Source organism: Mirounga angustirostris, unplaced genomic scaffold (genome assembly GCF_029215605.1).
Source record: "Mirounga angustirostris isolate CCGP_5_RB_7025 unplaced genomic scaffold, mMirAng1.0.hap1 SCAF_11, whole genome shotgun sequence".
NCBI classification, from domain to species: domain Eukaryota; kingdom Metazoa; phylum Chordata; class Mammalia; order Carnivora; family Phocidae; genus Mirounga; species Mirounga angustirostris.
In genome coordinates, this window is record NW_026991719.1 from 38,618,579 (window position 1) to 38,630,535 (window position 11,957).

General features: G+C 44.8%; 1 pseudogene; it reads left to right on the forward strand.

Annotated features, from left to right (window-relative positions):
* The first annotated feature begins 5,039 nt into the window (after positions 1-5,039).
* LOC123843725 (ubinuclein-1-like) lies at positions 5,040-7,542 on the forward strand (annotated as a pseudogene).
* Positions 7,543-11,957: the final 4,415 nt, after the last annotated feature.

The window sequence follows — 11,957 nt, forward strand, 5'->3', positions numbered from 1 at the left end:
AGCGGCAAAGTTCCTCGTCAGCAAGTCTGAGGATTATGTAACCACTACAAGTCCCGTCTCCCCAGTCCAGTAAAACGACATTAGCAGCAAAAGCTCAGAGAGCATGTGAGTAATGCATAATTAACACATTTTGGAAATCATGTGGCTAAGGCAAGTAAATCTTTCACAAGCTCTTAATATACAAGAAAGATTTTACATATTCCGTGAAGAGAGGAGAGCAAAACAGGCTGGCTGTAGAAGTAGTCTGAAAAAAGATGGGATAATTTTTTAAGTGGGAAGGAGGCATGGGTCTTTGTCCTTGGTCCTTGTGCCTTTGGTTAAGCAGATTAGCCGAGGAGCCAGAGGAGGCAAACAAAGGTGCTTCTGTCCCCTCCAGCCAAGCTGGAAATAAGGACATGATTCATGAACCAACATGGAGCAAGTAAGCTGGGGCAGGACAGCACATCCTCAATGGCAGGTCACAGCACCAAACGGCAAGGGGCAGAAACAATAGGAGAAAGCTACGGAGTGGAGGAAGGGCTGGTTTGTTCAGGAAAGCTGAAGTTATAAGAAAAACAAACCATAGTGAAATACTGGGCACCCACCTTCCCAATCACAGGCCAGTGTGCAAAGGGCTCTTGTCACTTTACTAAGAGGGGTCCAGCTTCACAACCTTCCATGTTTTCCTTGCTACTGATGAGTCCACAGGGGACACCATGTGGACCGTGTTAAAGACTCGGCAGATCTTAAAACTGGAAAAGACCGTAGAGATCATTTGGTTCAGCCATTTTCACTTTGGGAGTCCTCTGGCTCTCAATACACGACGATTTTCTTGTCTTCAAAGGACCTCGGGCTCAATTGTTTGGTTGTCATCTTTGCATGGTTACCTCCTACTTCGAAGGTCTTCTCAGCAATCTCCATTTTCTCAGAGCTCTCTGTGAACCCCAGACTCTTGGAATTGCCCGAGACTTCCCACTTGGCAGTCACCGTGGCTTCGCTATCGCTTCCCAAACGTCTTAGGTTCCCACTTCGCTGCTGGAGAGAAAGCTGGTTGGGTCTTTTCTGGATACTTGAAAACTAATTTCCTGGAGAACTATTTTTAAAAAGATTTTATTTATTTATTTGAGTGAGAGAGAGAGAGAGAGAAAGCACGAGACGGGGGAGGGTCAGAGAGGTAAGCAGACTCCCTGCTGAGCAGAGAGCCCGATATGGGACTCTGATCCTGGAACTCCAGGATCATGACCTGAGCTGAAGGCAGACGCTTAACCGACTGAGCCACGCAGGCGCCCCGCCTGGAGAACTTTTGAGAACCACCTGCTCCTGGCCAGTGCTTCATGCTGGAAGCACTGGTGACTGTTACTCCAACCTTCCACCCACAACCTCCAGACCCTCATTCCCCTAGGTTCCCCACATCATATAAACCCTTAAGCCCTTAGTTTCCTGCAATGCAGAGAGCGGCCCTATCTTCCTGATCAAACCCTGTCTTCCTGTCAAAGTTTGCTTAGATTGAGAGGTATCCAAACCTTCCTGCTGCACAGTGAGAGCCAAGATTGTTACTTGAACGCAAGGGTTCTGGGACTGGGGTGCGTGATTCCCGCTCCCAAATTGTGGGGTGCAGGAATCATGAGCACCCTGGACCAAGGGAAACCCAAGAGACATATATATATTCACTGTGCCTCTTGATTTTAAGTATCAGAAACCCATTGGAGCCAGCTTCAGCAGAAATATATGAGAGGGGTATTATAAGGATACTAAGGTGTGTCCTGGAATTAAAGGTAGAGTTAGATGATCAAACTTCAAGAATAGGAGAGAACAGGGCTTGAGGAAAATGGGGAACTCATGAATTCCTCCCTCTTCATCTTTAGATTTTTTTACTTCTCTCTGAATTTCTGCTTTGTTCTTCCCTTTCACTGCAGAAAGGTTTTCTCTGTCTCCCAGGCAAATGGAAGCAAAGATTCTGGATTAGTTTATATAGAAAACGCAGGTAGAAATAGGACGAGGGCCATTCTCTTGCACCAAATCTCTACTGGTGTCAAGTTCACCAAAATTTGAATGCAGTCTGTGAACACAGAGGCTGGAGCCTCAGGCTGGAAAGAGGGCATGGCTGGGAACCTGGTAAGAGAAAAGTCTGAAATGGTGCAGAATCATATTCCAGGTTCACTGTGGAAGTGAACACACACACACACACACACAAATGGCTCGCCAATAGTATACAGAGTAACAAACCCAGGAAACAGGGTGTGTGTGCCACTTCCCTTCAATTTCCTACCCTGAAGGAGAGCTGAGTTGAAGCAACTACCAAACCTTTCAACGAAGTCAGCATGTGAAAATAAAACAAAGGAAAAGGAAAACAAAAAGCAAGGAAAAGGCACTCCAAATGAATGTGCAAACAAAAATTCTAGAGCACATAAGGGAGTTCTATGCTAAGGAAAAAACATCTAACAAAATAATCTGATATCAACTCAGTGAAGTCAATGTTATGGAACTGAAAGCAACTTCAGAACAATCATGTTTGAGATGCTCTAGATCAGTGAAGGCATAACATGCATTAGAGGGAGGGCAGGGGTCCTGCAGGGGCGCCAGGGTGGTTCAGTTGGTTAAGTGTCCCACCCTTGATCTCAGCTCAGGTCTTGATCTCTGGAGCCTACTTGAAAGAAAGAAAGAAAGAAAGAAAGAAAGAAAAGAAAGAAGAAAGAAAGAAAGAAAGGAAAGAAAGAAAGAGAGAGAGAGAGAGAGAGAGAGAGAGAGAAAGAAAGAAAGAAAGAAAGAAAGAAAGAAAGAAAGAAAGAAAGAAAGAAAGAAAGAAAGAGGGCTGGGATCCTTCCCCCAACCCTGGGCTTCTGATCACAAGCACCTAACCCCTCAGTGCCACCTCACCCCCAAAGACCTGCTTCCCCTCTCCATTAAGACCATGAGTCCTATGCAGGGCTGTTCCTTTGTCCCTGATGGCTCTGCTTGGCCATGGCTCCAGAAAGCCTGGTCTCCTTTTTCTCCTCCAGGTTCTGGGCTCGGTGAGCACCTTCCACTGTATGCCACATGCCACTCTCATCTGGGAGACTTCTTACCGAAGGTCTTTTCGGTTCTTCCATGGTTGTGTGTTTTTTTTTTAATTGACTATTTTTTAGAGCAGTTTTAGACTTATAGGAAAAGAAATTGGAAAGTACAGAGAGTTCCCAAATGCCTCCCCCTCCACCACCAACCCAGTTTCCCCTACTTTTTACATCTTACATCAATGTGGTACATTTGTTACAATGGATGAACCAGTATTGGTACATTATTGTTAACTAAAGTCCATAGTACAAATGTTTAATAACATGTATTCACCATTACTGTATCAGACAGGATAGTTTCACTGCCCCCCAAAATCCTTTGTGCTCCCCCTACAAATTCCTCTCTCCTATCCAACCCCCAGCAACAACCAATCTTTTTACTGTCTCCATAATTTTGCCTTTTCTAGAAGACCATATAGTTGGAATCACACAGTATATAGCCTTTTCATACTATCTTCTTTCACTTAGCAACATGCATTTAAGATTCCTCTAGGTCCCATCATGACTTGATAGATCATTCCTATTTTTTTTTAAGATTTTATTTATTTAATTTTTAAGAGAAAGCGAGAGAGATCACGGAGAGGGAGTGGCAAACCAACTGCTGAGCAGAGAGCCTGACGCGGGGCCCAATCCCAGAACCCTAAGACCATGACTTGAGCCGAAGGCAGATGCCCAACTGACTGAGCCACCCAGGTGCCACGATAGCTCATTTCTTTTTAGCACCAAATAACATTCTATTTTAATCTATTCACTTACTGAAGGACATTTTGATTGTTTCCAAGTTTTGGAAATTATGAACAAACTATGAACAAATATGCTATAAGCATCCATATGCAGGCTTTGGTGTAGACACAAGTTTTCAACTCCTTTGGATAAATACTAAGGAGCACTATTGCTGGATGGTATAATAAGAGTATATTTAAACTTTGTAAGAAACTGTCAAACTGTCTTCCAAAGCAGCTGTACCATTTTACATTCCCACCAGCAATGAATGAGCGTTCCTGTTGCTCCATCTCCCTGCCAGCATTTGGTGTTGTCAGTGTTCTGGATTTTGGCCATTCTAATAGGGGTGCAGTGGGATCTCCGTTGTTTTTATTTGCATTTCCCTAACGACATAAGATATGGAGCATCTTTTCGTATGCTTATTTGCCATCTGTATATCTTCTCTGGTGAGGTGTCTATTCAGGTCTTTTGCTCATTTTTAAAAAAGATTTTATTTTATTTATTTGAGAAAGAGAGAGAGAGAGCAGGGGGGAGGAACAGAGGGAGAAGGAGAAGCAGACTCCCCGCCGAGCAGGCAGCCCAATGCGGGACTCAATCCCAAGACCCTGGGATCATGACCTGAGTCTCAGGCAGATGCTTAACCAACTGAGCCACCCAGGCACCCAAGGCCTTTTGTTCATTTTTTAACTGGGTTGTTTGTTTTCTTATTGTTGTGTCTTCAGTGAGTGCTCCTCTTTAACAACTAGTTTTCAAAAAGCCAGATTTCCAAGTTCTCCCAGGGCATTAACTACAAGCCACCACGCTGTCCCCTGAAATGTTTCACAGACCTTGAGTTGGCATTTTCCCTCTCTTTTCTGACTCTCATGTGAGTTTTTGGTTTTTTTTAAGATTTTATTTATTTATTTGACAGACAGCCAGCAAGAGCGAGAGACAGAACACAAGCAGGGGGAGTGGGAGAGGGAGAAGCAGGCTTCCCGCTGAGCAGGGAGCCTGATGCAGGGCTCGATCCCAGGACCCTGGGATCATGACCTGAGCCCAAGGCAGCTTGGGCTCAACTGAGCCACCCAGGTGCCCCTCTCATGAGAGTTTTTTGATCTGTGGACACAGACTGTGGAACTGCATGGGGCACCACTGGTAGACTTCCTTCTGGGTCCAGTTGATAACAAGAGCTGCCGCCAATGCATCTGGCCAAGCCTGCTCGCAAGGAAACATTTGCAGCCTACCAGGCTGTTGCACTTGTGACAAAGAAGCCAAACAGTTAACAGCTGCCAACACTTGTTTGTAGTCATGTTGGAACACCATGGGATCCAGTTCACCTTTTTCCCAGGCCCTCTGAATCTCACATTTTTAAAGAAATCAGGGCAAGAGGAAGTTGGGAGAGCAGAAGAGCACTGAGATTCTAAGATGGCTGCAGCAATTCTTCAGGTTACACTCACGTCTTTGACCCAGATGATGAGTGTGCCCAGAGTTCTACCCAGGACTAGTGAAGAGTGCACAGGAAAAAGTAGAAGGTCTTCAGCCTGGAAACGAGGGTGGAAAGAATCATAGAAAAGACCAAATATGGGACTTGATTGGTATGGGGGATGAGTATGATGCATCTGATTCTTCTGCTCGCTGACTTGGACTTGAAGTGTGTAATGAGCTTCTTCTTGCTTCTCTGACCACGAAGTATGGAGCACTTTACATCAACCTGAGAACCTGCAGTTATGACAAGCTTCGGAATTTGACAACGACTTAATTCAAGAGGGAAAATTACCAAAGAAGTTGGAGGAAGGAAGGAAGAAGAGAAAAAAGAAAAAAAGATGACAATTTCAACAGGGAGAAGAAGTGAACAAAGCCCAGGTTTTCTTAAACTGGTTTCATAGCTCTCAGTGCTGGTAAGAAGAAGAAGAAGAGAAGGAGAAGGAGGAGGAGGAGGAGGAGGAAGAAGAATGAGGAGGAATGAGGAGGAATGCTCAAGGGGCACTAAATGATAAAGAGATGGTGAAGAAATTTCAGAAAGAGAAATAGTCCCCCAAAAAACAGGCATGAGGAGCATAAGCCTGTGAGAATGGGGGAGCATCTCCCACCCTTTGCTCTCACCCTTCTGCTCTGCTTCTGACAACAATTTGTCCAGGAGGTCACTGCCATGGTCTCTCTCACTGATTTGGACTTGAAGTAGTTGCTCAGTGAGTCTCCGGAAGGAAGAACCCTCTGTGAAACGGGTGATGAAAGAGATTCCCATGGGGTGGGATTGGACCAGGAATTCAAAGAGTTCTCTTCCCTCTGCAAAGGCCTGCCAGTGCCCTGGAGAGATGTACTGAGGAGCTGGCTCAGGCTGTCAGAACCGCTGAGGGAGAGTACAAATGAAGTTCTTCACCCAGGATATTAATGGGATCCTATTAAACATGGAAGTACAAACCTGGGAGCTGAGCAGCCGAGTCCATTCTGAAGTGCATGGCCATGGGACTTCATTCTTGATCTGCAGCAAGGACATCCTGCTCATACTTGCTCAAAAACTTCTCTGGGAGGTGTGTGTGTGGGGGGGTGCATCTGAAGGAGCCTCTACAGAAACTGAAAGAAGCTATTGGCAAGGCAATGCCAGAGCAGATGGTCAAGTACCAGGATGAATGCCAGGCACACACACAAGCAAAGATTGCAGAGATGCTGGAAGAGGAGAAAGACACGGAGCAGAGAGAACAGATTTGTTCTGGTAAAGAGGAAAAGGGGAACAGAGCCCAGAGGAAATTGGAAGAGAATGTTGAAATCGGGGAGGTGCTCTGTCAGGTGGTGGTCTGGAAAGAAACAAGAGCCATTCTGGGGAGTAGGAGGGTGAAAGCTTTCCTGGATGCCGAGGTCCAAACTCTCTGGCCCCAAGGCTGGGTGTAGACCACGTCTCTGTGTAAGGACAGCAGACCACACCATGGGCTGCTGACATCGATATTGACCAAGAAGAAAGTAATGGCTCCTTCAACATCAAGGTGAAGGAATCATAGACTAAGCCTCACAACAGGGTCCTCATCCCATCAGCCAAAATCGGCAGCCCCACTGCTTTGCATATAAGTCTCCAGTCTTTATGTATAAAAGTAAAAAAGGAATTTTCCAAAGCCCAACCCTCTGGACCATCCCTCTCTAGCTCTCTGTAATCACCCTCAATTTTCTGGTGGAATGAACAGTGACACTGGAGCAGTCTGAGGAGAAAAGTCCCAAGAGTTCTGGCTACAAAGAGGGCTCCTGCCAGACTCAGCTGAGCAAAGCTTTCCAGAAGAACAACAGTCTTAATTGCAGCACCGCAGAGCCTGGAACCAAGTCAGTCCTGTATGCGGCATCAGACGGCATGAAAGTTTCACTCCTGCACCCCACTCACCTACTTCCATTTGACAACAACCTTCCAGACCCGAAATCTTCCACTGAGTCTCAGCGTCCATTCCTCCACAGCAGCCTCTTCAGGAGGCATTTCAGCCCCCAGCACGGTTCTCTTAAGAACCCAGCTTCATCCTCTACCTCCCTGAGCCACATGGCAAGACGATGTTCCAGCTCTTCAGGGCTATCCTACAAGTCTGCCCTCGCTGGCTCTGGCTCCCAACATGGGGTTTCTTCTAGCAGCTCTCCTCTGGAGGAACAACAATCCAGAGAGCTCCTTTTCTTCCCGAAAATGCACTCCCATGTGTACAACCTCCCCCCACAGGACAGTCTGCCAATGAGCATGTCCCAAGCCCACAGTGAGCAAACCTCTGTTTCTCAGAAGCTGGCCTTGGTGGTCCAAATGGAGATCCTGGTGCTAGAAGTCAGGGAGGAACAAAGGTACTGACCTCCTCCCTGAAGCCCACCATGGGTAGCAGCCCATGCTCCCCGAAAGGAGTTTAGCTGGTGCTCTGGGTTTCACATCTGTATTGCTGGACAGGTAATGGAGAGGCAGATCTTGGGAGGGAGAGAGTTCTGGGTTTGGAATACGGAAGCATATGTGTTTCTGAATTTCAGCACTGTGGCAGATCAGCTTGTATACCTACATCTTAAGTCTGCCAAACACTTTGGCATTTGGTCAGAGTACCTCATGCAGTCGCACAAGCCGAGGACTCCTGGCCATGAGAGGATCCATGGGATGGCCATGCTATCCATCCCACCCTCAAATGGTGTAGTCACTGGGACAAAAGCCTGGACTAAAGCCACAACCAAGAGAAGTAGCTTTGTCTTTCTGAAAATATATTAAGAGGACACCTGGGTGGCTCAGTTGATGAAGCGTCTGCCTTTGGCTCAGGTCATGATCTCGGGGTCCTGGGATTGAGTCCCGCATTAGGCTCCCTGCTCAGCCTCTCCCCCTCCCCGCCCGCCCCTCCCCCCCCGCTCTGCCCCTCCTCCCCGTTCATGTTCTCTCTCTCTCAAAAATAAATAAAATCTTAAAAACAAAAAGGAAAGAAAATATATTAAGAGCACTTAGGGGGAAAGCAGAGGGGGAGATGAACCAGGAGAGACTATGGACTCTGAGAAACAAACTGGGGGTTCTAGAGGGGAGGGGGGTGGGGGCATGGGTTAGCCTAGTGATGGGTATTAAAGAGGGCACATACTGAATGGAGCACTGGGTGTTATACGCAAACAATGAATCATGGAATGCTACATCAAAAACTGATGATGTAATGTATGGTGATTAACATAAAATAAAAAAGTGTTAAATTAAAAAAACAAAACAAAAAAATCAAACAAAAAAGAGCACTTAATTCATACTCGTTGTGGGGGACTGATTTCTCCACCATGACAATGAAGCTCTTTTGAAGACTTGCAGATCTACCAGCGGCAAGATAATTCTGATGGGATCTCTAAAGGCACTTACTGGGGGCTCAGCTCTCACCTCTGAGCACTTCTCAAAGAACTCTGTTGAAAGACATGTCTGTTTTTGAGACAGAGACAGTTTTCTTTAGTCAAGCTTTTTACAGTTGACTTCCGTAAATTGGTGTCGTTCTGACTTAAAAGTCATTTGGGCCCACAAGACCTGATTCCCAATTCAGCCGGAGTTCCAGTTTTGTTTTTTCCAGAGTTTGTACAGCTGGACCCCAGAGCTCCAAAGCCCTTGTTGGTCAAATCTTCATTTCTTGATGGGCAGAAGTCTTGGGGGATTCCAAGTCACTGACAGACACGGCAGTATGTTTTCTTAGACATCCCCTCAGGCAGGGCCATGGGTACAGGCCTCTATGAAGTATCTGTCATATAGAAACAGGCCTTGAAGTCCTGGAGCTTTCCAAGCACTGGTCTACTCATTCACATGAGGGTAACGTGCATTTAAGCTTGGAGGATGGATCAAGGACAGACCAAAACAGATATTCCAGAGTTCCCAGGTCACCCAGCTGTTCACTCAACTAGTGGCTTTTTCACAAGTGTCTTTAAAATGCTTGCTTTGTGCCTGTGAAATGTGTGGCACGAGGTGGATTTGAACTGTCTGTTCTAGCCCAGTGAATTTAAACATGTCACGCATAAACGGTATTTTATGGTTATGTAATTTATGCAAAATCCTGAACATGGTAGACTCTATAGAACAAATGACTCATTTTCTTCTACAAATATATTGCAAGGATGGGGGGCAGGGGAAGAGGGAAGAGGAACTTAAAAGCTAAAAGAAACTTAAGATACATGTCAGCCAAGTGCAGTATGTGAAGTTTGTTAAGATACTGGTTGATAGAAATCAACTGCTTTAAAAAAAAAAGACAATGGGGGAAATTAGCACATTTATTGGATATTTGATGACAATAAGGAATTGTTTTAATTTTTTAGGTGTGATAATGGTATCGTGGGAAAGAAGGAAGGAAGGAAGGAAGGAAGGAAGGAAGGAAGGAAGGAAGGAAGGAAGGAAGGACAGACTTGGCTGGCCCTAAAAATTTCCTAAGTGATTGGAGTGTCTTTATTATTCATGGTGGGTGCTTTAGCCCCTGCCTGATAGTCTATGCTAATGAGATGACTCAGGGTAGGAGATGACTCAGAGTAGGGACTGGCTCCGACATAAAGACCAACCAAGTAATTAGAGGGTTGGGGCAGTGAGCCACATGTATCAGCTCGACCTCTGGGAGCAGAGGGGGCCTGGAGATTGAGTTCAATCACATGGGTGATGATTCAATCAGTCATGCCTACATAATGAGACCCCAATGAAAAGTTTGCCTGGCAAAGCTTGGGTGAGCTTTCTGGCTTGGCAATACTCCATATACTTATTGCCACATATCAATGCTGCGAGGGTAACGCATCCCTGAGGACATGGAAGCTTTACATTTGGAACCCTCCTCGTCCAAGATACTGCCCTATGCATGTCTTCTAATTTGCATCCTTTGCCTATAATAAATGTGACTGTGAATAGAATAGGTTTCTGTGAGTTTTCTGCACCTTTCTAGCAAATTATCCAACCTGAAGGTGGTTTTGGGAAATCCCTGAACTTGCAGTTGGTGTCAGAAGTCTTGGACATGGGGCACCTGAGTGGTCAGTTGGTTAAGCGTCTGCCTTCAGCTCAGGTCATGATCTCTGAGTTCTGGGATCAAGTCCCACATTGTGCTTCCTGCTCAGCAGGGAGTCTGCTTCTCTATCTCTTTCCCTCTGCCCCACCTCACAGCTCATTCTCTCTCTCTCAAATAAATAAATAAAATCTTAAAAAGAAAAAAAAAAAGAAGTCTTGGGCAGACTTGGCAGTCTGAAGAATGGGGCCCTAAACCTTGAGTTTGGCTAATCCCAGGTAGAAAGAAATCATTGTCCTTAAAAATACATATGGAAAGATTTACAAACTACTATGTCTCGGACTTGCTGAAAAATAATCTGCCCGTGAGGTGTGGGGAGAAGGCAGTGGGGATGTAGATGAAACAAGATTAGCCATGTGAAATCACAGAAGCAGGGTACTGGGAACATAAGAGTTCACGAAATTATTTTCTCTACTTTTGGATATGTCTTAACTTTTCCAAAATGAAAGTAGTGATCCAAATGGAAAAAATATGGATCCTTACTTTATAGCATGTGATAGGCAGAATTCTAAGATGGCCCCCAAATTATGGAGCCCATGGTATACCCAGAGCTTCTCCTAGTTATTTAATCAAGCACTAATCTCGGTGCTGCTGTGTAAGGAATGTTGCAGATGTAATTAGGATCCCAAATCAGTTGACCTTAAAATAGGGAGATTATCCTAGGTGGGCTTGACCTAATCAGGTGAGCCCTTAAAAACGACAGGACTCTTCCTGAAGAAGCGATTGTCAGTCAGAGAGATTTGAAGCATGTGGAGGTATTTAACACAAGGGAGCTTCCTTGAAGATGGCTTTGAAGATCGAGGGGGGCCACATGGCAAGGAACGTGAATGGCCTCTGGGAGTTAGAGCAGCCTCTGGCTAGCAGCCAGCAAGGAAATGAGAAGCTCAGTTCTACAGCTGCAAAGAACTAAATCCTGCCACAACCACGTTAGCTTAGAAGATGAACACACAAATAGTCAACAACTAGATTTCAGCCTCCTAAGATCATCAGCAGAGAACTGAGCTATTTTGTTTTAGACTTTTGATCTACTGAACTTTGCGCTGATAAATCTGTGCTACTCTAAGCTGCCGTCTGTAGTAACTTGTCACACAGCAATAGAGAACTAACACACAATAAACAAAAATAATAAATTCCAGTTGTGAAAAATCAAGCCTCACACATCTTTGAACCCAATTTAGGAAAATATAATTGTGACCAAGGTATAGGGAAAGATTTCTTAAACATACAAAAGATGAGATCAATAAATTCAACTACACTAAAATTACATACTTCAGACCTATAAAATACTCCCAAAGATAAAGTGAAAAGAAAATCCATGGGCTAGAGGATGTTATTTGCAAAACATAAAATTACAAAGAGTATTTTTAAAGAAGATCTTACAAATCAATAGGAGGAAAAAACAAGCCAACAGAATAGAAATTGGTAACTCACAGAAGAGGAAGCTCAAAGGCCAAAGGATATATGAAAAGACACCCGATATGACTGTTCATCAGAGAAGTACAAATTAAAACAGTAAGGGAATGCAATTTTACCACCATTGGACAACCAACAAAAATTAAAAATTCAGATACTACTGAGTTTTGGTGAAAAGGTAGAATAACAGAAAATCTCACATCCTGCTGATGGGAGTATAACTTGGTACAGGCATTTCGGAGAGCCATGTGATAATATCTAGTAAAATTAAAGATGTATACACCCTTTGACCCAGCAGTTCTACTTATGGGAATATATTCTAGAG